General features: G+C 31.1%; 1 long non-coding RNA gene across 2 annotated transcripts in view; it reads left to right on the forward strand.

Annotated features, from left to right (window-relative positions):
- LOC141572197 (uncharacterized) overlaps positions 1-26,536 on the forward strand; it is an 831,933-nt gene that overhangs the window by 614,922 nt on the left and 190,475 nt on the right. For both annotated transcript variants that reach the window (XR_012497419.2, XR_012497417.2), the window contains exon 6: positions 21,592-21,654. This is a non-coding gene — a long non-coding RNA (uncharacterized LOC141572197). The remainder of the gene's footprint in view (positions 1-21,591; positions 21,655-26,536) is intronic.

Genomic DNA, 26,536 nt, shown 5'->3' on the forward strand with positions numbered 1-26,536 from the left:
TTTTGAGAGCCCCTTGCTCCCCATAGCCTCACTGATACTTGACATTTTTAGTGAAGGTACGCTTTTCTCAGACCTCTCATTTTTCCATGTAAAGGTATTTCAGTTACATTAACTATCTTTTCACTAGAGAATTTGAGAGATGGAGAAGGCTCTGTTCATGATCAGGTGATCTTTTCTGTCAGATCAGAGAGGGTACATTCTGATCTATCTCAGCTGTGTGAAAGACTTGGTAGAAAAGGCTCTGTCCCTTTACATGTGGCCCCTCTTTGATCAGTGCTGCCTGTGGCTGGGTGGGCAAGATTATCCAATTTAGAGTGTGGTAATAAGTCCATTTGGCTGCACACTCAACCCATGACTTTCATTTAAGCGGTTAATAGTCATTTAGCTGAATACTTGAAATCTGTCATTTGATTTCCTGTTAAGGCTTTAGGTAGGGGAGAATGGATTTTTAGTCTTCTCTTAAACACCAATAGGCATTATAATAACTTTTATATTTAGTCAAGACCATGGTATTTGAATTTACACCCCTGATTATTGGTAAGGTTGAGTACATGTTTACGTTTATTTAGCGTTTTTGTGTTTTGTTTTTTTTCCAAAATGGTCTGTTCAGATTTTTACGTCCAGTGAAAATTTAATTTGCAGATACAGACAGTACAGTTTGAATTTTTTTCTAATTTATGTAATGTTCAAAACTAAGACAAATCCAAGTAAGTTACTGAGTTTAAAGACAAGGACTTACTTTTTTTTTTTTTTTTTTTTTTTTTTTTTTTTGCCATCCAAACACTATAAAAGGTAAAAATGAGCTAGTTTCAAACTCTATACAGTAATATTCAATATGAGAAAATAATATTTATAGCGTTCAGAATGAGTGTAAAAAAAGATATTTCAAGAATATTAGATACAGCTAATATAGCATTAAAGTATAACTGAGATAGGCAGAAATTTTCACACTTGAAAGAATTTAGATACACAATACTTGATATTTAAAAATAAAAATATGAATCAAAATAATTTAAGAATAGCAAAACCACTGTACAAGGACTATTGATTAATAGAGACTTTATTTAAATGAATGAATACTAAATAATTTTACTAATTATGGTTACAGAAGAACAAACTTAACACATAATTAAAACGATAGCTAGCTATTTCATAAAGCTGAATTTGTGAGGCAGATATGTTTCTATTATTCTCATTCCATGGATAGAAAAACTTTTAAAAAGTTAAATGACTTGATGACATTTACTACACAGGTATAAGTGGCAAAGATATAACTGGATCTGAGCAGTTTATCTCCAGATTATATGTTATTAATTGTTGTATATAGAACAAAAAGTAAAGTATAAAGCAGAGAAGCAAATAATTTAACTATTAAAACAATACCTGGAAAGAGTGAAGATGAGAAAAAAAAAAAAAAAAGAAGGTAACTATTCATTATAACCAATAACAATAAATGTTTCCTAAAATTAAAAAAAAAAAAAAAAGTTAAATAAATTGTGTCCTTAGCTGTGTTTTTTCATAATCTCTTGTTAATCTTACAATAATCTCTTTAGAAATTATCTTTTATGATGGAAATTATCTGAAGTTCAGAAACTCTTTCAATTTTAATGACTTTTCTCTTTTTTAATTAAATTTATTGGGATGACATTGGTTAATAAAATTATATCAGTTTCAAGTGCATAATTCTATAATATATCACCTATCTATTGCATTGTACTGGTATGTTCACCACCCAAAGTCAAATCTCATTCCATCACTGTATATTTGACCCACTTTACCTTCTTCAAACTTCCCCACCCCCCTTACCCTCCAGTAATCACTAAACTGTTTTCTGTGTTTATGAGTTTTTGCTTGCTTGTTTGTCTTGTATGTTTGTTGCTTCCAGTTAAATACAGAGAAAATAACTTAATTTTACTTAATTGTTTTTAATGAAGTATTTCTAGTACAGTTTTTATTTTCAGATGCACTTAGCTTGTTACCTATTTTCTTTCATATGCATAGTAAGATGCCAGGAAATGACTGGTATTACACTAAGTTTAATTTTAATCTGGGTAGAGAGATCTGAGTTATTTTTTCATTTTTCTTTAAATTTATATAATAGATTATTTTTGTGACATTTTTAATTTTCAAATTTTCTAAATTTATAATCGGTGTTCAGTATTTAAAATTCTTATCTCTATATGCATCTATATCTTTGTCTGGCATGGCTACAATTCAAAATCTTGTTTTGATTAGTTACCTATTTCTTCACATCCACTTAGCCCTAACCACTCTATCTAGGATATGTGCATTTGAATTTTTGTTTCAAAGTTGACATTCTTCACTGTTTCTTATATGCATTTAGTTTCCTCAACTAGCTTGTATATTTACTAAGGACTACCCAATTGTCATACAGCAAAGTGTACAACTTTGAAAAACCTAAAAAATATAAAATTTCTCATAATAATCAATGATAACAAACAAAATAAATTTTAACAGTAAGAGACTTTACAGTAAGAAATGTTTTAAAGAAGTTAATTTTTAAGATGTCACAATCTTGTTACCCTCTGTCAGCCTCTCAAATGGTAGTCAAGTATGTAAAGTTCTTTAAATATTTTTATTAGGATCATAAACATCTGTAAAGAGCGTATTAAAATGTCTTTTCCAAATTAAATAAGATTTATTAATCACTGATTATGTGCCAAACAACATGCAAAGTGCTGTGTATGTGTGTGTGTGTGTGTGTGTGTGTGTGTGTGTGTGTGTATATATATATATATATATATATATATATATATATCTCACTCAATGTATTCCTCATAGCAATTATATTAAATAAACAAAATGACTCTATTTCATAAGGAGACTAAGGCATAATTAGCAAGTAACATGTCTAAATTTATATAGTTAGTAAATAGACAGGGAAATTGAAATCCAGGTCTGATTCTAGAGTATGTACTTTTAACCAGTATAATATATTGTTTCATTAATTTTTGATGTTTACACATGTTTGGCCTCACATAAACATTAATGAAAGATAGCCAGGGAAGCTTTAAATCCCTGAAGTGGTATTTGGATCTCCTGGCTTGTTCTTAGTCATGGTAGACTGCCTGTTGATATGGAAAAGAAAAATGGAAATTTGAAAGTGTGCTATGTTAGAATTGATGAAAATGGCAAAAGATGGTTATCTGAGTATGAGGCTATGGCTGCTACTGAAAGTTAAGATAAAAATAGAAAAAATGATTTTAAGAATAGTAGACAGATCAATGAAGAGTTTATAAAACAGTGCAAATGTTATATTTTTAAAATAAAAGCATTTAATTTTTTTTTCAACTTTCTGTTTTCTTAACATCGATCATAGAATGAATCAGTGTAACAGAGGGATCAGAAGGGACCGCATATGGTGAGGAAATCACCCACAACTTTCATGGTGATCAATTCTGAAAGCTATAATTAATCTACTGCTATTTGGTGACATATATGACAGCTTTAGCCAGGAGTAATAGGCTAATCATTAGACAATAATGGAATAAAGAACAATACATTGCAGAGTGATTAACCCTTATGCCTTAGGTGGCACAATGAAGCATTTAGTGTAAAAACATTTTTATTAAGAATTGCATGGAACTTTGTGCAAATGAACGTGATGATACCTAATTGGTATTATATTAAATTTGTAAATAAACATATGGAAATTTGTCAGCTTCATGCTCTTCATAATTGGCATGGTAGAATATTTCTAGTCCATTACAAACATTAAAAATTCATCATTTGTATTTTGTTCTTTAGAAATTTTCTATTCATATAATATGAGTCAATCATCAATATTGTAGAGAAAATGTTGAAATATATTTGCCTATTTAATGTGCATTTGTAAAATATGACATGATTTCTCAGTATCTTTTTATACTGAAACTTGCACAAAAAGCTGGCTCTAACTTTGAGCTCATAGAGCAGTTTCTGAAAATTTGTCAACTTAATCTGAATTCTGTGCATTTCAAAATGTCCACTTGTATGGTGGTATCTAATTAAGGAAGTGTATTAAATTGCAGGCATTAATGTAGTACTATCTGTTACTAATTCAACTTTTGTGGTAGTTATCAGAAAGTTTTATCTCTAACAGTTTGCATATCTGAATACTGATGAAAATTGAGTACTACTTTTTATCACTCTTTTAGCAAGTGTGAAAGTTAAGAATTATGTTAGAGAGACTAACTTCTTCAGCAACTTTCTTTATAGCTATCTATTCACATTTTAGATCTATGTGAATGTCATCTAATACTTAGATGGAAATGATACTTGCATAAAAGATAGTGTGATAATATAAGTTTCCTATAAGAACTTTAAAGTTATTCCTCATTTTTGAGTTTATTCTTGCAAGTAAAATGTGAATACCTTCACTGGATAATTTCAATTGTTTCTATTCAAGTACATGAAATATGTGGAGAGAGATGTATAAGGAGTTATACAGAGACTGGACTAAACAAGAAGATGTAGATATATAGTAATATATATTTACCTTAAATATAATTCTCTAAAAGTAAAATTAATTTTGCTTAAATTTCAGGAATTTGAACATATAATCTATCTTAAACTGAGGTTATTCATACCTATAAACATAAAGTGTCTCTTCATCCATGAATTGATTAAAAAATGTGTCTTGAATATTTATTATTAATAGGGAGTCTTAAGTTTTAAGTACAGATATAATAAAATTTCTCTACTAATCATATCCAAGTCTATGGACTGAGACAGAAGTATTAAAGGACAACTACTTTATAAGTCTCTCAAAAAGGAAACCAAGAGTCATTATGGATATTCCAAGAAGGGCTGCTAACTCAGCCTTGTGATTTTGGTCAGATCTCTCAAGATTCAGAACTAGGTTTCGATATCTCTTCCTTTTTATGAACTGTATACATTCAGATAAACTGCTTACTAAATATGTCTTGATATCCATTTAAAATATGCAACTAGATAATTATGTAATGATTATTTAATATAGTTGCTAGCAGGACTAAATAGTAGGTATGTGTAAAGTACTCTTGTAAAGCACTTGTCACAGTCCTTAGGAAATAATCAATGCTTAATAAATCTTACTTTTTTCTCTATCATTAGTTATCATTTTTACCCTTTTCTACCTCCCTCTCCCTTCCTTTCCCCCACCCCTTTCTTTATTTCTCTCTTTCTTATTCTTGTGCACACACATGTGCACGCATACATACATTGACAATCCTTTACACAATTCTGTTCCCCATCCCAAATCTTGACTGCCCTATTCCTCATGTTAGTTTACTCTCCAGACTATCTCTATTAGAAAGAATTATTGAACAAAATGCCTACTTGTATAGCATGCTACATTAGGGTTGAAGTCAGATGAAAAACAGTTGCTAGATCACTAAGTCTAACTTTGGATGAAAGTAGATGAAGATATGCAAGTTAACAGTAGAGAAATGCATGAAAAGACGGGGAAGATCTAGGTTTGAAATATTCAATGTAGAATGTCAAGAATTCTACGATATCTGTCTTTTTTATTTTTTATTTTTTAAATTTATTGGGGTGACAATTGTTAGTAAAATTACATAGATTCAGGTGTACAATTATGTATTACATCATCTATAAATCCCATTGTGTGTTCACCACCCAGAGTCAGTTTTCCTTCCATCACCATATATTTGATCCTCCTTACCCTATTCTCCCACCCCCCACCCTCCTTTCTTTTTGCATATTAGTTCCTAGAATATGAATCTCTATTACTTCAGTCCATGTCTGAGTCAATGGGAAAGGAAAAGTTTGGAAGAGATAGTGGGCCACTCCTCCCATCCAATATCACCACCTGCCTTTCCCTACTAAGGGGTACTAATAAGTTACTGAAGTGCCAGTGTCAGGTGTAATACAGGATTTTGGATAACAGAAACTCTCCTTTAACCCTTGAAAGTTCAGCTTTTCTTGAAATTGCATTTATGGCTACACAGTGCTTTCATATTAGATTATAGTTTTCAAAGGTTAAAACTCAAAAAATTCTTATCTAAATGTATCAAACATTTCTGTCCAACTAAGATAGCAGACCCTTTTATTTAAAATTAATGCTAAGAATAAAATAATGTATCAAGAAAAATGTGAGGGAAAAGGATCAACTAAGTTGAAAAGAAAATAGAAAATATAAGAATTAACAATTAATGATTTAAGATGTCAAAAATTTACCTTGGACTAGACATGTTAATATTTAGAGATCTTTGTTGGTGTTTAGGGATCTCTGGTCTGTCAACAGTAAAATGAATAGGAAAATATTCCATGTTTGGATGCATGTGAATAAAATATTTTAACAGAAACTTCAATGATGAGTAAGCCATCCTGTCCAAAGCTAGGGATTACATAGTCTTCTTTCTTGATTAAACATGAAAAGTGAGGAAGGTTAGTAATTAAATCCTGAGTGTAATCAGTGGAGGAAAGTATATGGGTAATTTAGTTTTTGAACTCTTTCCTTCCCTTATATTTGTTTCTTTTTTGTTTTTTGTTTTTGTTTGTTTGTTTTTGGTCTGGAAAGCATAGAAACATATTTATTTAAAAGAAGAATCTGCCAGTTTTGCTTTATCAATATACGTGTAATTCTTCTAATCTACCCACAGAGACAACATCTAAGTCTATGAAGTAATCCACTTTTAAATTCTAAAAGTCAGTGAACAAGTAAGCTAGAGGACTATAGATTCCACCATATATATATATATATATATATATATATATATATATATATATATGTATATATATGTATATATATGTATATATACGTATATATGTATATATATGTATGTATATGTATATATGTATATATATATACATATATATACATATATATATACGTATATATATACATATATATACATATATATATGTATATATATATATATACATATATATACATATATATATTTCTCTTTTTTTAATTTATTTTTTTAAATTTATTGGGGTGACAATTGTTAGTAAAATTACATAGATTTCAGGTGTACAATTCTGTATTACATCATCTATAAATCCCATTGTGTGTTCACCACCCAGAGTCAGTTCTCCTTCCATCACCATATATTTGATCCCCCTTACCCTCTTAAACACCATACCTAGTTTCTCTAAGCTTCAATTTATACACTAGAAGGGTATGTCTCGGTGCACATTTATTTTGACTATTTATGACTTCTGATAGCACCACAGTAAAAATCATATGGTCCATGAGATTTATGGCATAAATAAAATTTCTCTAAATTAGCATTAATAGTATTTAGAGAGAACAACAACAACAACAAAAGGTAAACTAGAGAAATGCACTGAGGGAGGGGAGTTACATAGCACTATCAAATTGGGTATTTATAACCATTAAAGAGCTGAGAAGATTTCAGCTAACTTTTCAGAGAGGGCAACCTAGAAAATTACAATCTGTAAAGTGAAAGTTTATCCTGGCAGTTACTGGTAGGAAGCTCTGTGTTTCTTATGTTTTTGTGGTAAATGTAAAGAAGCTCTCCTTTGGAAACAGATGTAATTGATTCCAAACTCTGACTTTGACACTAGTTACGTAGACTTAGGCAAGGCACTGGACCTTATCTGTACAGGGGAGACTATCATACTTTTCATGTCAGCAATGGTTAAAATAATAATGTTTGAGAGTGCCTAACACAATGCCTGAGACATACTGAACAAATACTGTTTAACATAAATTCAGATAATCGGTTTATATGTAACAAAGCCTGCAATATACGAGAAACCTTCACTGAGAATTTTTAAAATTTTTACAAAAAAGCCAATATTGTCTGTTGTTTTCATTTTTATTTTTTTTTTAAAAAAATGCTTGAAAGAGTGTCTTTTTTTTTATTTTTAGGTTCATATAAAGTGAACTGAAGATGTTAATCAAATGTATGATTTTTGCTGCTGAAATATGAGACTTGGGGTATTATATATAAAACATGATGTGTTGATCTGCCTAGGATATCTTTACCAATGTGTAATAGAAAACTGACAGCCTCTCTCATGTTTCCATCCATCCACAAGCAGAAAATATTGATAACATGTAGTTAGAGTCAACTCTGAATTTCTTTCTCTGAACACAGCAAGAGAATTTAGGGAGTGACTGCACATAGAACGCTGACATGTTTTTTGTACCATGAAAAGTGTGTAGAGAGTGAAAATTGGGAAATTATTTTTGGCAAGTACCTTTTACAAATGCGAGAATAATGTGTTGGCTACATAACTTGAGTAGAAATAAGGGAATAATGGTGTTAAAAAAGAAACTAGAGAGACATAGATAATAGAGGATGAGATACATAGAAACTAAACAAGTAAGTATAAGTATAGCTCTAGAACATTCATTTAATTGAATGCACTTAAACTAAAGAATGCTGAAATAGACAATTAAGTAGAATCTAAGATTATTGTAAAAAAAATTCATCTAAAATGTTAATATTAGTGTGTAGGTAATAACGATTTCTTCTCCATAAGTAATTTAGAACAAGCTTTCTAGGAACAAAGATAGTTTCCTGTTCAAATTCTAGTTAACTGCACATTTACTAGATTACTTAATGGTTTTTCACCTTTTGTTACAAAGGCATAACTTACCCAATTTATCATTGGCAACTATTTACATGAAATAAAAGAGCAGTGTAATGATAGCTAGGCTCCAAGTTAGACATCAATGTAATAGAAAAAAAAAAGAAAAGAAAAAAAAAATATATATATACACACACACACACACACACACATATAAGAAAAGCAGTCATTGAAAATTGGAAGCATTGGTAAAAATATGAAGCATTGGTTAAATTTTTCATAGGCTGATCAGTTGTATAACCATCCCTGTAAAACTCTGAGTAATCAATCACACTTATTTTCTTTTAAATTGCTAATTTCTAATGGAACATTTCTTCTTGACTGTTAAAATGTGGTATGTTGGATTCAATATTCCTTAAAATAATAGAGATCTCTGACTTACCATTTGCCATTTGAAAGTTGCATCAGATATTCTTTAGATTCTATTAAAAAAATTAAAAAAACTTTTTAACATATCTTAACAGTATAAAATATTTATCTTTGAGTAGAAGAAAAATATTGAAAATACATGCAGTACTAAATATTAACTGTCCATTTTCTTCATCTACTCTTCTAAAAAATGACTTTCAAACTCTAACTTTTCTCTTATTCAAGAAAAATATTATTATGGGATTCAGAAGCAATAGAAGCTCTAATGATTTCAAATATATTAATAAGGTCTGTCTGTTTGTTATTTGAGGCAGTATACACTAGCTTATACCAAGGGATGTTTATACTAATATTTACCTAAACACTTAAAAGAGTTGCCAAGATTTTGACAGTAACAGAATGTTAAAATAATTAGCGTAATGCTTCCTAACAGGTCCCTAAAGTGTTTTTGGAATGGCATCATTACAGCTATTTTTCAACTCTGAATAGTATGAGCTTCTAAAAACATTTCCACAAGCTGCTCTCTTTTAATATCTTTTTCTTGGAGTCACAAAGCTCTGTATTTTCTGGACCTGCATATTTGTAGCTCTTAATAACATTATGATATTCCATCAGTGGTTTTGAGCATTAGTGGAACTATATATCAAGACCTACCATCTAATCTCATACAATTTAAATTACAGTGTAATTTTGCCCTACCAACAAATCAATACACTGTAATTTTAGTGGGTTGATTTATCTGGAAGTTTTTGTGAGAACAGAAAGGGACAAATCTGAGACAAACTAAATGGTGACAGTTGATATTATTGATCACAACTATAATTTTACTTTTAATAAAGTGAATCAATGTAGAGATTGAAAGTCAAAATATTTACTTTTTACAATACCATTGGATATCATTAATATGTATAGAAAATTGCCGTCTAGATATTTGAGAAAAATATGAGTAAGGGTCATTCTCACTCTAGGTTCTTTATGAAGTACATATATAGGTTATTAATCATACATTATCTTAATAACAGTTAAATAAACAACATAATCCTTTTATAATTGTAGACTTTCGTGTGAACAATATTTTTGTAATGACAAATTTATGCTTCTTATTAAAAACCCACTCATAGAAATCTTAGTTATTTTTGTCAATTGACCTGAAGAAACAAACTAACAGATATTCTAATTTAACTGTTTCAAATTAATCTTGAAATGAATAAAATTAAATACATTAGAAAAATATAAGAGAAAAAAAATGAATGGGAGAGAAAAAACTCACTGCTGCAGACTCCGTTCAGTGTTCAGAATTATATCCCAATTTTTGTTTTCTGCATATTTACTTCCAAATCATAAAGGAGTTTCAATAAATAATTTTGGCTATAAGCATGTGTTGGAATGTTCTTTTCAGAGAACTCAAAATATGGTAAATAAATGAGATTTTACATACTAAGAAAAAATAACTGCAAAATTATGTCTATAGAGTACATATTTACGTATATATACACACACATACATATATATGTTTCTATACACACAAATAGTTGTGTTTGTGTGTGTGTTTCATGTAGTTCAAAAGTTCAAAGAAAGATAAGATCAAGATCTTTTTGATGTTATGTAAACTTTAATTTAGGATTGAAAACACCTTCTGATTTAGCTATTTCTATTTCTACGCTTTATCCAAAGTGTTTTTTAGTGCATGTGGTGCTTTTCTTATTTCCTACCAAATAATAACTCTATTATCTTTCCCAGAAATATTGTGTCACTTCTTTCATGAGATTTTTCTAGTCTATACATTCAACATCATCTGATCCTCATTAGCCAACTTACATCAACATCCGTCAAATTCAGGATTCAATGTGTGTTCTAGTTAAAGGATTGCATTTACATTTGAGTTTGAATAAGTAGAAATAAACTTTTCTCTATTATTTAATTTAGTAAATATGTTTTGCTAAGTTTAGAGTAAGTTATTTTGATTTATCCATAAAATATACATTTTATATAATGTTCATTTTTATTTAGTTATTTTATCTATTTTTATTAAATTTATTGAGGTGACTTTGGTTAGCAAAATTATATAGGTTTCAAGTGTACGATTCTATAATACATCATCTATATATCACATTGTATGTTTACTGCTCAGAGTCAGTTCTTCTTCCATCACCATATATTTGACCCCCTTTATCCTTTTATATTACCCACCCTTACACACTGATAACCACTAGACTGTTTCCTGTGTTTATAAATTTTTGTCTATTTGTTTGTATTGTCTGTTTGTTGCTTTCAGTTTCATATCCCACATATGAGTGAAATCATATGGTTCTCTACTTTTTCTGTCTGACTTATCCATAAAGGTATATGTCCATTGCAGCATTATTCATGGTTGCCGAGACATGGGAACAACTAAAGTGTTCTTGGATCGATGATTGGATATAATTTTCATTTCAGATTAGCTGAAAGACATAGAAATACATAATTTACATATCATGTTAGATGATTTGCTTAAGGAACAATTTTTTCACCTCTGAAGTGGGAACAATAATTTCTACTTCATGAATACAAGGATAAAAATGAAATAGAGCAGTTAGCACTAGACTTGGATATAATAAATGGTAACATTGAATTTTAAAAAAAATATTGACCATGTCTAGTTTTATGTAAAGAATTCAGTTGAGTTGTTCTAAAGAGCAAAATTAAACAATCTAAGTGAATAATTCTCAAAAGACTATAAAGCAACAAAGAATATTAACATAGGAAAAGGTGCTAAGTTTTTATTGTCACATGGTGACATGTAAATAAATTTAAAACAATATTCAATTCCATTCTTATCAGTCTGGCAAAAATTAAAAGTGAGAAAATGATTCCTTGTTATAAAGCATACAATAAAATGACTACTATTTATACTATTGTTGGAAAGACATAGATCACTCTTTGGAAGGGAAATGTGGCAATACTTTTTTTTAGAAATTGAAGTGGTCATAATTTTAGCTCTTTAAAAAAAAAAAAAACTCTTGAAATCTACTGTACTCAATTAAACACTTAAAGAAAGAAGTACACAACCTTTTCACATCGACATTTTTGGTAATTTTTTCTTTTCTGCCATGGGATCGATAGGAAAAATAAATGACTAAAATATGATTCATCTGTACTACTCAGTCATTTGAAAAGAAATAGGTTTTTACTAACAATATGTGATCCCCAACATATACTAATGTATGTGTAGAGATCTTTTATAGACTCATATTTCACTCCTTATTTTTTCTTTTATTATGTAATTATTTATTTTGATACAGAATTTAGCTTTTTCTGTGTGCCTTAAGATAATATATAACTACTATGATCACTAAAATGTTCAGATTGTTAATTATGCATTCCATATATATTAATTGGTTAAATATTTGTGATTCTATGTTAATGCATTCAAATATATATATATTTTCAAACAATTTAGTTTAATTTATTCAAAATAATCTCCCCAAATTTATATAGATATATGCCATACGTGCAGATATAGAAATATAAATATAGTCACTCTCTTGTTGCTCGCATAATGCATTTACCAGAGTGTTTCAGATTTAGTCATTGAGCAACTGTAAGTATATTGTATGGACATACAGACAGAGTTTCAAACCTTAGTTGCACTTTGCTTTTTTACCTATTGCATGAATCAGATTCCTTTTTCCTAGGGTCTTTCCTCAGGATACGTTCACATGTATGAATGGATTATAGATAATGATATAGAGCAAGTATTTTTAAATAATATATTTAAAAATCTTAATAGATATAGATGCAAATATTTATTTTGTGTGCCTAAGTAAAGTATGTATTTTTAACTGTCCTAAAAATTATGTCTATATATTACTATAGTATATATGTAATACACACACACACACACACAAATACATGTGAAGTCATGATAGAATTTGAGTTGTTCAATGTATAGTTAAGGCAAACTGATACATGGAAATCAAAATATATGTTTAAAAACACATGTTTGGTAATGATATTTGCATAATAATATTTTATTTATAAATATATTGTAATGGCACTACTCTTATTGTTATCAAAAGTGTTTATACAATATGACTTCAATGTTCAAAACAATTATTGACCTTATGCATAAACATGTAATATTTATAGTAACATGAGCCTATAGTTCAGCAAGCAATACATCATACAGTTGCTCTGTCTACACCATTGCTCGGGCAAAAGCCATTTGTACAAGAAACATTTTTATGTGTGACATAAAAGACAATGTTGTTAGCTTTTGAGAGAGGTGTTAAAATCAGAGGCCTTTCCTCCCATTTTAATCGTTTATTTTTACCTTTTACGTCTTTCTAAAATTCAACTGAGGGGTGATATATGAAAGCTGGTTAACAATTCTTAATTAAAAGTTTCGGAGTTCATGTTCAAAAGCGCAAAAGTTGACGGAATTTTCCCCACAAATTGGATTAAATACAAGCAGATTTTCAAACTTTATTAAAATCTCTAAACTTTCCCAGTAAAGAGAATTTTTCTTGCATGACATTTAAACTTTGTCCATTATAAAGCAAAGCAGGAATAAAATCAAGCAGTGTAACTGACTTAGTACTTCAGAATATTTGAAGTAAAAGGATTTTCTAATGAAGAAAAAGAGAGAAAATCTTTTTACAATGAATGAAATTCACATGTCAAGATAAGGATATAAGTATACTTAGGAATCCTTAGTATATATAACTGCTATAATGAAAAAAAATTATTAATTTTATGATACCATTCATTCAAAATTAATGTTGTTAATACATATATTTTTGCTCTCTGAAGCATAAACAGAAAGACTAACTCAAATCCTTTGGTAAGATTTAAAATGTAGAAAAAAGTTTACTATGCATATATAAATACTATATTTCCCATTTTTATTAAAATATATATAAATTTAGTCTCATACATGTATATATGTTTATACCTTTTTAAAAAAATGAAATCATTTTAGCATATAATAGCTGTTGAATGGTATATTTTATAGTAGTGCTAATTGGTTCATGGCTTTCCTTGAGTTAATTAGAATTGTATATGCCTGTACTTCAGTTGTATTTCTATTTAATCAATGTCTGATTGTCTGTTGTACTGGAATCATAGAAACCATTTTTGCATCATTGTTGTGTAGTGAGCATAAAAGTTTTATTTAATCATTCAGGTTTACTGACAACTACCGTGACACTTTCAAATTATAAACTTTTGGGCTGTTTATTTTTAAAAACGTCTCTGCTTAGTTAAAAATTAGTATGTTTAAAATGAGGAGAAGATTCTGCTTGTGAAAATGGCAGAGTAGATTGAGTTTTGCAAGAACTCTTCTGTTGTAAACACTGAGAAAAACATGGACTAAAGAAAAACCAAATTATTTTTTTGGCGTCAGACATTTGTCAAATGAGTGAGAAATTGATGCACCAAAGATAAGGAGATATATCTAGAGCAATAAGATCAGTATCTGTGGCCGCTTTAACCTTTAAGTAATTTTCTAGTTCCAAAAATAGTAACAAAGAAGATGAGAAGGAGACAGAATGCTTTTGAGATCATGAGTCAGACACAAAATAGACATCCTGGCCATCAATGTTGGGATATCTTGGCAAAATTAGAGGATTTTTTGTGGGATCCTAAAGGAGTACAATCTAGGTATAAGAATAAAATGCAAATAAACTTGGTCTGTACAGAATGTACACATATATTCACATCATTTTATGTCCTGAGTCTATTTAGGGTGATTTGATCATTAAAAGAGAACTTTAAAACCATGCAATATATTTTATATGAAGTGTTCAAAACTCAAAAGAAATTTCAAGTCAAGTAAGAAGGCAACATAAAACTAAAACCTTAATAAACAAACAAACCGTAGGAATGTCCTATTATCACATAATAATTTCAGAATAACTTCTATAACAAATAAAAAAATTCAATATCCTCATGACTATTAGAAAAAGTGAAAACTGTAAGGAAAATAATAGAAATTCTAGAGCTAAATGCACAATAACTAGATTTAAAATTCAATCACAGGCTTAACAGAAGATTAAACAGCTATAGGGAAATTTAGGAAACAAAGATATAGTTGAATAAATATGTAGGATGAGGCACAAAGAAAGGAAAGGTTAGAAAATATAGAAAAAATACAAAATTGATAAGGAATACAGTTGCAGATTTATGTGTGATATGAAATTCCAGAGCAAGAGGAAAAGGAACAGTGCTTCCAGGAAGAAACAGTACTAAATATGATTACCTGGGAGAGATGGCTTGCCAGCGCCATAAATATTTGTATGAGGATGCAGCTGGGAATTTTTAATGACGTGTTAAAATGCAAGTGTTGGCTGGTGTATAACTATGGAACTTATAGAGACTTCATTCCGATATAGGGACGTTTGCACACTTTTTCAGGCTATTCCTCCAAGAAGACCACCAGAAACTTACAGGGAAGGTAGCGGAGAAGGCAGAGCTTAACTAATTTCCCTTTGAAAGTGGGCTGTACATAGTAACTTGCTTCTAATGAACAGAGTATGATATTGTAAGAATAGAAACCTTAGAGTGGAGAAACCTGGTAGATACCACCATAACCAAATAATCAAGGTGAATATCATTTGTGATGAGTTATATTTATATCATGTACCCCCAGATGTCACACAATAAAATGAGCATGTTACCTCTTTGATATCCTTCCACAAATAAGTATCCCCAGCCATAGCATAACTGTAAGAATACATCAGAGAAATCCAGTTTGGAGGACATGCTTGACCATTAATCTTCAAAAACCTCAAATAGGAAAAATACTAATATTTAGTGACAGAAGCCAGAATAATAATTGTCATGGGGCTGGAACATGGAATTGATTGCTAAGGAAGATGACTAAACCATGTAGGGTGATACAAATGTTCTATTTTTTGATGGAAGTGGCAGTGGTGGGTACATTGATCCACACTATATACATATATAAAAATTCACCGAGCTATACAATTAAGATTTGTTTACACACCTCACTATATACTTTTGCACAAATTATTTAATATTTCAATAAAAATGTTAAAGATAAAAGTAAGAAAAGAATAATAAATTGAATCACTAAACGATACACATATACAATTGAGTAAATGGAAATACATCTTTCTTTCTTGGAAAGGATGGTTTGGAAGCATAAAATATTAATTTCTCCCATATAAATATACAAGTTTAGTGTAACACACATATAAATATGATCAAGTATTTTCTTTCTCCCAGAAATGGCAAGATAGCTTTAGGGTTTATATAGAAAACAAACACCCAAACATAATGAAGAACTAACAAAAAGACCAATGAAAGGGCAAATATCCTTCTCAGATATTAAAACATGTATAAGGCCTCTACAATTAATACAGTGCAATAATACATGTATAGACAAACCAGAGGAACAGAATATAAAGTCTAGAAATAGAAAAAAGAACATCCTGAAATCCAGTACCTGTTAAATGGTTTATGGAAAATGTGAACATTATAATATGTTTAGTTGGGATATTTTGATAGTCATTTACAAATAATAATTCATCATGCATGACTCATATTAAAAAACAGAAAATTTTGGTAATGGTACAAGATCTAAATTTTAATAAACATAAATATCTTAACTTAAAACACCAATTACTTGACATCTGATCATAGGGAAAGGCTTCCAACTACGACTCAAAATTGAGATTAAAAAAAAAGATAAATATGATTACAAATTTCAAAAGATTTACAAAAGATTTCATGATGAAATAAAACCATAAACAATATCAAAATAAAAATGTTAAATGGACTGGAAAAACACTTGCAATGTATATCACAAATTTTTAAAACGGCTGATGTCTCATGTATACCATGTTTCCCTGAAAATAAGACCTAGACGGATCAACAGCTCTAATGCATCTATTGGAGCAAAAATTAATATACAACCTGGTATTATATTATTATATATTATATTATATTATATTATATTATATTATATTATATTATATTATATTATATTATATTATATTATATTATATTATATGAGACCCGGTCTTGTATTAAAATAAGACCGGGTCTTACATTAATTTTTGCTCAAAAAGACTCATTAGAGCTGATGGTCCAGCTAGGTCTTATTTTCGGAGAAACACGGTATATCTCCGATGTACATATATATGATTCTCATATATATCTCATATACATATATATGATTCTCAAAAATTGAGGGGAAAAAGAGGGGAGGAGAATGGCAGATGAGGGTATAAGGAATCAAATACATGGTGATGGAAGGAGAACTGACTCTGAATGGTGAACATACAATGTGATATATAGATGATGTATTACAGAATTGTACACCTGAAAACTATGTAACTTTACTAACAATTGTCACCCCAATAAACTTTAAAAAAAAAAACTTAAGGGGAATAAATGGCAAAATAAATGAATAACAGTTCACATCAATGTATAAAAATGACTCTTATACACATGAAAAGTAAATTCCACATTTCTCACAATTAGGAAAAGCAGCTTAAATCACATAGAGGTGTCACTTCTGAACTCTTTCTTTGGAAATATTTAAATACTTGACATAAAATTATTTTAGTGAGACAGTGGGGGCAATAGGCACTCTCATACACTGGGATTGAGAGTGAAAAATATTAAAACGCCTATGGAGGAAAAGTTGGCAACATTTAAATATACCTGCATTTTTCAATGTCAATATCTTGGTATTGTTACAAAACTATGGGTTTTCAAGATGTTACTATTGGGAGAAACTGAATGCAAGTCCATGTTATTTCTTTGTATTATTTCTTACAACTGTATGTAAATCTAAAATTATCTCAAAGTAAAAAGTTTAATCAAAAACAACTACAACATTAGCTCAGACTGGTTATCTTTGGAGAGGAGGAAAGGATTTATGTTTAGTGAGGGGGACAGTGAGAATTCTGTGATGTTGGGAATTTTCTGTTTTTTCACAAACTGAATTATGCTTAACAGGAGTATTCATTTTGTGATATGTCATTGAGGTCAACAATTGTTTCAATTGGAATTCTCTGTATGTTATATTTTAATTTAAAAAAATAATAAAGGGGGAAAAAAAGAATTAGCTGGGGAAAATCAATCTTACCTTCTGAGGTATTTCGGCTTTTTGGTAAAACTTTCCTAACAAAATAATTAGGTACCATGAGTGGATTCTCTGTGGAAACACTAAGCAAAAAAGGAGTGACCTGCTCTTTAAGTTTGTACACACAAGAAGAATTTTCTGAATTGGATCTCGGTTTTCTTGAATTGGATTTCTGATTTGATTTGATTTAAAGACACTAATGATTCTATTTTGAGTTGTAAATAGACCCTCACTAATAGTCAATGGCATGATCTGATAGTAGAACTATGTAAAATATTGCCATTGGATATTTGTAATCAAAACATTTTAAGAAACAACGATCTTGGTGACCAATATTTTCAAAAAAAATTGTCAAACTAATGAACATAATGAAACTGGCTGGTTACAACTAATATCTCTGCACTAAGTGGGGAAAGAAAAAGATGAGCTTCAGGGTTGAAATTCCTAGCTCAAGAACCATATAAATGACCTGAAAACTTCTATGTCTGTCCTGACAGAGGCACTTATCTTTAAAGACATAGGTCTGAGATTGATAAAATACAAATTTAGAGTGTCATCTGACAAGCTGCTGAATTACAACACAAATTAAATCCACACCCTTGGAAGCTGTCTATTGATAAATTGAAGACAATGTTTATGAGGGAATGTGAGCATGAAAGTTGGAATGGGAATGTGTGGGAACACCCGACAGAGCTAGGAAATTGAGCCCCTAAAGTCTGATGAGTCTTATTTGCCAGTAGAAACAGCCCCTCTATTCTTAGTAAAAGCAACCAACCCACCACTAAGAAAGGACTCCTCTCCTTCCCCATCTGAGGGGATTGATCTTGCATTGCCTGAAGAAACACTCATGTCCTCCCCTGTAACAGTTGCCTTAAAAGAAAATCCTAATTATCTTCAGGACCCACACCACCGACCCTCTTTGCTTCTCAACATATAACTAAGACTCCAGTCCCAGGAGGCCCCTAAAGGAGAAATACAAAGTGAGATCCAGGGGAAGGTGCACTACACTTCAATAGAAATCATTGTTTATACAGACAAAAATCAAGGGAATATATTTTGGAATGCATAGTAAAATTGTGGGATAATGGTGGAAGGAATATAAAGTTGGATGAGGCTGAGTTTATTGATATGGGCTTATTGAGCACGAGTCTGTTTTAATGTTCTGCTAGGCAATTAATAAGGGCTCTAACAGTATGGTTTCTTGGTTAGCTGAAACATGAACCAAAATGTGACTCATAGTAAGTGAGTTAGAAATGCCAAACTGGCCTTGTTTTAATGTAGAGAACATGATTCAAAGGCTTAAGGAAGTTGGGATCTTAGAGTGGATTGCCATCTAAAAAATACTCATCCACAATGGAAAGGTCTAAAAGACACACTTTTTACCAAACTGTAAGACATAAAGTTGTGAAGGGAGCCCCAGCATCCTTGAAATGCTCTGTGATCTGTTTTCTCTGTAGTTCAGACCTTACAGGAAGACCTGCAGCCATTGAATTGGGAAACCTAAACACAATGGGAGCAATTAGACTCCAGGATCATAGGGGCCAAGTGGTGGCACTCAACCACCAAAGGCAATATGGTCATGGTTACCCTAATGGACAGGAGAGTCAAAGCAGGTAACTCATGTAGACATTTGGCACTGGCCAATTGAGTATGGTATTTCTAGAAGAGAAATTGATAGGAAGCTTACCAAATTCTTACTTGATATGTATAAGCACAGTTCTAGGTAAAGTGAAAAAAGTCTAACTTGAATCATAAAAACAGAAAGACATGACCCCTGAGTCAATGCCCAATCTTGAGCCAGTTTACCACCCAGAACCCCTGAATAAAGGGAAGTTTAGGCCCCTTGAAAAATGATCCCAGGACAATACCAAAAATTTATACCCTTAATCTTTCTCATAGTATTCAACCTATCACCAGAGTAACTGAATTTGGGAAAAGGAAATGCTCAATCCTTTTGAAGATCATTGGCCATTGACTGAACTAACACTCATTCCAGAGGATCTAAAATGTCACTATGGGCCATTAGTAAGAGTAAGGGTTTATGGAGGTCAGGTGGTCAATGAAATTTTAGCTCAGAGCCATCTCAGAGGAAGCTAGTGGGTCTCCGGAACCATCCTGCAATTATTTTCACAGTTGAAAATTGTATAATTGGAATAGACATATCAAGCAGCTAGCAGAATCCCCACATTGGTTCTCTGACCTGTGGTTTGACAGCTATTATGGTGGTAAAGGTCAAATAGAAGCCAGTAGAAATGCCTCAATCTAGGAAAATATACCAAAACATGTATTCTTTGAGGGTTTGCAGAGATTAGGACCACCACAAAGGACTTGAAAAATGCAGGGGTGGTGATTCTACTACATCCCCACTTAACTGGCTTATTCTGTGTCAAAGACAGATGGATCTTGGACAATGACATTGGGTTATTGACAGCTTAACCAGGTGGTGAATAGAGTTGCACCTGCTGTCTTGGATGTATTTTCATTACCTGAGCAAATTAATACACCCTATGGTATCTGGTATGCTGCTACTGATGTGGAAAATGCTCTTTTTGTCCATCTCTGTTAATAAAGACCACTAGCAGCTGTTTGTTTTCAGCTGGTAAGGCCAGCAGTACACCTTCTCTGTTGTTCCTCAGGGATATATCAAATCTCTAGCCTTATATCATAAATTAGTTTATAGGAATCTTGATTCCCTTTCCTTCCACAACAGATCACACTGATCTATTATAATGACTGTATTATGCTGACTAGACCCAGGGAGCAAAAGTATCAACTATGCTAGACTTATTGGTAAGACACCTGTGTGCCAGGGGTAAGAAGTAAATCCAGCAAAATTTGAGGGTATTCTACCTTCATGAAATTACAAGGATTCAGTGATGTGGGAGAAGTTTGGATAGTCCTAAGGTGAAGGCTAGTTGTTGCATCTTTTACCTCCTGTAGTTAAAAAGGAGGCCCACACCTTGTTGGCTTATTTGGATTTTGGCGGCAACATATTCCTACTAGAGTGTGTTATTCTGGCCCATTTACCAAGTGACCTGAAAATATGATAGTTTTAAGTGGGGCCCACCACAAGAATAGGCTCTACAACAGGTCCAAGCTGTCATGCAAGCTGCTCTGCCTTTTGACTCTTTCATGCAAAATATCCAATGGTGTTTGAAGTGCCAGTGGCAGATAGGAATGCTGCTTGCACCCTGTGACAAGCTCCTATAGGAGAATCTCAGTAGAGATCCTTCACCTTTTGTTAGAAAAGCATCTGATTGCCCGTAGATAACTACTCTCCTTTTGAGAAATAATTCTGGGCTTTCTACTGGGACTGGGTCTTAATAGAGACTAAGGACCATCAAATGACCATGAAACTTAAACTATTTATTATTCACTGGGTGTTATTTGACCAACCAAGACATAAAGTTGGGCAGGTACAACAGCACTCATCATCAAATCGAATGACATATACGAGACTGGACCTGAAAAGGCCCTGAAGGCAAAAAAGTAAGTTCCAGGAAGAGGTTGCTCAAATGCCTATGGTCCTTACTCATACTCCACTGCCTTTTCTCTTCCAGTATGCATCTGTGGTCTCATGTGGCATTTCCTATGATTAGTGGGTAGAAGAAGAGGAAACTCAGGTAAGTTGTTATATGTTTAAGAACAAATAAATTGTCTACTAACTGTGTGACTTTGGATATGTCATTCAACCTTTCTTGCCTCTGTTTACTCAAGTAATTACTCAAAGTAATAAGAAGAATCATCCCCATGTCATAGAAAAATTGTGAGAAATAGATGATTAATAACATGTAAAGGAATTAAAACAGAGTCAAATATCTGCAGTGTTCAGCATTATTATTATTATTATATTGGATTCCTATTTTATCAGAAATTTGGTAAGTTTAATAGTTGTGTGCAATAGTGATCATTTAAGTTTCATTCCACAGTGAATTCTGTGATTCTTAAAATAATTTTTGAATAATTTTGTCAAATATATTTGCCTAAATCAAATCCAATTACTTGGATGAGTATATACTCTTTGTAGAAAAAGGCTTCCAAGGTATTTTTTGAGGCTATTACACATTCTAAATTTATTTTCCCTGACTCTGTAGGCTCTAAAAACAATACTGCATGTTCAGGCAAATTTGAGCTGACTCTTTGATATCCCTCATTATTATTTTCAGCATGAATGGCCATTCATACATTTTCCTGGTTCCAAAAATAGCACTAATTGGTCATGCAGATATAAACAACTCACACTTGTTCCAAACACTGATGCATTCTGAGTGTAAATAAAACATATTGGACAGAATGAAGACTCTGACACCTCCCCATATGCCACGGTGCTGTTTTAATACCATGATATCAAACTCTGAGCTCAAAGATATACTCCAATCTCAACTCATTAATTTTTGTGAACCTCCTAAATAAGCAACACACTTTTGCATTGCCTTGCCTTTCTCAGCTCATTATTTTATTCAACTATCAAACAACTACTACATATCAGGCAATCTCCTGCCCACTGTAAAAAATAGGCAAAGAAAAGAACCACAAGATAATCTTATATACAAATGGGAGAGATAGAAAAAAATATTAACACACACACACATACAAACACACACACACACACACACTATTAAATAATACAAATAATTAACGAGAAAAACAAACCAGAGAAAAGGGATGCAAAGTTTGGGGGAAAGTGGACACAGCTTTTATTTCAGTAATCAGGAAAGATCAAACCAGTCAGAGAGATTATACTCAGGTTTAAATCCAGCAAAGTATGTGCAAGATCCATTACTGAAAACTATAAAGCAATGAAAAAACAAATCAAAAGGCTACATAACTGTATAGATATACTGTGTTCATAGATTAGAAGGTGCAAAATTGATAATGTTAATTCTCCTCAAATTCATATATAGATTCAATGCATTTCCAAATAAAATCCCAAAGAACTATTTGTAGGAATCAATATGGTCAGTTCTAATAAAGAAATTCTGGATAAATAGAAGAAACTGTATCAGTAAAAATAAATAAGTAAGTTAAAATCCCAACTTGTATAAATGAGATAGTTACATAATCCAATATCCTTTCCAAATTTAAAATAAAATATTCTAAAATATCTAACATGGAAACTAAGGAAACTGACTAATATTAAGTTTATATACTTTAAAGACACACATCATAGGTAATAATGATAATTAAACTATTAACTCAAGAATGTCTGATATAAAACCAATAATCATTTTGGAAGATTTTTCCAGTACAATAATGCTGATAAAATAAAACTACAGGAAAATTGATATGAAATTTCTGTAAGATTGAAGAATACATATATTAAAAGATTGTTTTGTTTAAATATAATGGTAACCAAACTGATGATTGATGTTATAATTTGTTTGACATCTGAATCTTCAATTAGAAAGGAGATTGGTTATTGTTTCAGTGGTTTTGCTCTCAGAGGAAATTTAAGTTTTAAGGACTTAGTCTTAAAGAAAAGGAGTATGTAATGAATGATTTCTCAAACTTTAGGAAAACCTGGTCTCCTTAGGATAAAAATAAACATTTTATATGCCTCACAATATTCTGAAAGATAGCATTCTAAGCAATGTGTGCGTGTGTGTGTAAGTGCATGGGTACTCGTATATGCATGTGCAAGGGGGGATGGGGAAATGGATCAATGTTTGTGTACATATATGTATAGTATATATCACGTGTGTAATATGTATATATATATATATATATATATATATATATACGTATGTATGCATGTGTATATATATACACATACATACATATATATGTATATATTATATGGAAAACATATATATGTATGTTTTTCATTATCTGAAAATTCTTCGAGGCAATAGGCACTAAACTAGTGAAGTAGTAATGTGTTTCCATTTTGAAATGACACATTGGCTAATACCATAGAGAAACACAGGGGTAAGGACTGCTCTGAGGACTCCTTTCAGATAATATATGCAATTAAATAATTGTTAGGTAGCTGTATTAATCTGGCTTTGAGGATACAGTTTGTTGTGATGCTACAAGTGCTGATACTGAGTGGGGGGAAGATTATCTGCTGAGTTTCTACCATTATCTCAGTCCTAGTACTTTCCAGTACTATATTACAGTGAAATCACATAACCTTTCCAAGAGTATGGACAACCATATTGCTTTCTCCAAGACATGGGTGTATTTTACAGCATTTGTTTCATTTTTTCTATTAGTGTTTTCCAATCTGTGTTCTTTTGAGCCCTAAAGTTCAGTTGGCTTAGGGATGGTGAAGATCTCGGTTTCTATCTGCTTATTTTCTGAAGAACTATATAATATTTTGGGAGGAAAACTTGCGTTAAAAAAGGAATAAAAAACTACACTAAGAAGAATAAAACTGGAGATCTATACAGTGCGAACATCTAAATATAAAGTTATATTATTACTCAAGGGAGTACAGTATTGATGTGAGGATTTGCAATTAGACCAGTAGAGGGAGTCTAGAAACAAATTCACTTGTTCATATTTATAGAAACATCACCCTGGAGTAAAGTAGAAAAATGATCATTCTATAAATTGTTCTGGGTCAATTTGATGTTCATTTGGGGAAAAACGATGAACCTGGATCTATACCCTACATTATATGCAAAAATAAATTCCTGATGGATTGAAGATATAAATACAAATGGCAACATTATGAAGCTTCTAAAAGAAAAGACAGATTATCTTCCCATCTATAAGTAGGCACAGATTCCTTATAAAGCACTCAAAAGTATGAACATAAAATATATAGTTGATTATATTAAAATTAATAACACCTGTTTTAATAACATGACATTCAAAAAGTAGTCACAGAGTGAGAGGTGATACTTTTAATACACATGTATGATGCAAAAAGTATGTTTAAAATATAAACCTATTTTCAAAAACCAAAATGAAAGTGCAAACTATTCAATAGAAACATGGGCAATATACCTAGATGTGTACTTTCCCAAACTGACCAACAAAGAGGCAAATAAATATATGTTCATGTTAAGATTCTCAGTCATTTTAATGATTAGGCGATGTAAAAAAAAATAAGAAGACACCACCACCACCAACACCACCAAAATACAATGTGATACTACAATGTGTAGCACAGAATAGCAATATGGATAAAAATATAGAAACATATATAGATATTGATAAGTGAAAGATAGATAAATTGATAGATAAAAAATAAAAGTGTGTAACAGAATATGGAGTAAAAGCAATCACAGAGTGCCAGTGGGGTATAATTGGTACAATCACTTGGAAAAACTATTTGTCAGTTTCTATCTAACCTGGCTAAATACAAAAACTCTGATCTAGTAATTTCACATCTAGCTATACATTCACAGAAATTCATACATGTGTTTATGAAAACAGCCATATGAGAGTGTTTATGGATTTATTATTTGTCATTGGTCCAAACTGGAAACTAACCAAACACCCCTGAATGTTTGAAAAAATAAGTGAATTATAATATATCATCTAATGCCATTCTATGCTAAGACGCAAAAGTGTACATACTATATTATTGCATTCGGATAAAGTGCAAAAACAAGAAACAAATAATATATGCCGTTAGAAGTCAATATGAACTTAAAACAGTGTAGATTATTGACTAGAAAGAAGCAAGAGGGTACTTCTGTGGTATTAGTAATGTCTATTTTTTGATATGCTTACAGGTTTCACAGGTATAATGTTTGTGAAAATTCAGTGAATTGTACAATTATACATATAGACTTTGAAGTATTTTATATTTATTTAAAAAATACTGAATTTAATTCCCTAGTATGTACTAGATTTCTGAAAGAAGCTAACATGGAACTTGCAGTCTTATAGGACACTTTGAAGTCATAAGATTGATGATTATACCTTTGATTTTTCTTTATTATTAAATAAATTATGTATGTACAGTGATAATGAAGGTTCTAGTGACACATGCAGATAGATTTATTCTTGAGTGATACAAAGTTAACTTTGAAGAATTCCAAAAACAATTATGATTGCTTTGAACTCCTAGATAACTGGACATTATTTTGAGGATCAGATTCCTTCTAAACTCTTTTCCATTTTAACGCCATAATTTTCATCTTTTCACACAAAATTGTAGTCAAAATTAATTTTTATTGCAGATGTTTTGTAAGTTAAATGTAACTATTATTGAGTCAAATTTTCTACACCTTCATTTCTCAGTTCAGTTCCTAATAATTTTCTATAGCTGTCGTGAGATCACATACAGTATGTTATTACCGCCTTAGTGACGCCAAATATTTTTTTTTATATTGGATTTACAGATCTTAGGAGATAGTGTAACATTTGTGACACGAGACACGAATGCCTTTAATGGCTACTGTCATTTTTTAAAGTGTGTGTGTGTGTGTGTGTGTGTGTGTGTGTGTATTTCAAATTAGTTTTATCAATCTTACATGTAATTGCAAAAAAAGGGCTTCTAATAAATGTGCATATGTAACCATTTTATTTTAACATTACAACCAATAA

The sequence above is a fragment of the Rhinolophus sinicus genome, chromosome 14, assembly GCF_057876585.1.
Source record: "Rhinolophus sinicus isolate RSI-liver-muscle chromosome 14, RSI-T2T, whole genome shotgun sequence".
NCBI classification, from domain to species: Eukaryota; Metazoa; Chordata; class Mammalia; order Chiroptera; family Rhinolophidae; genus Rhinolophus; species Rhinolophus sinicus.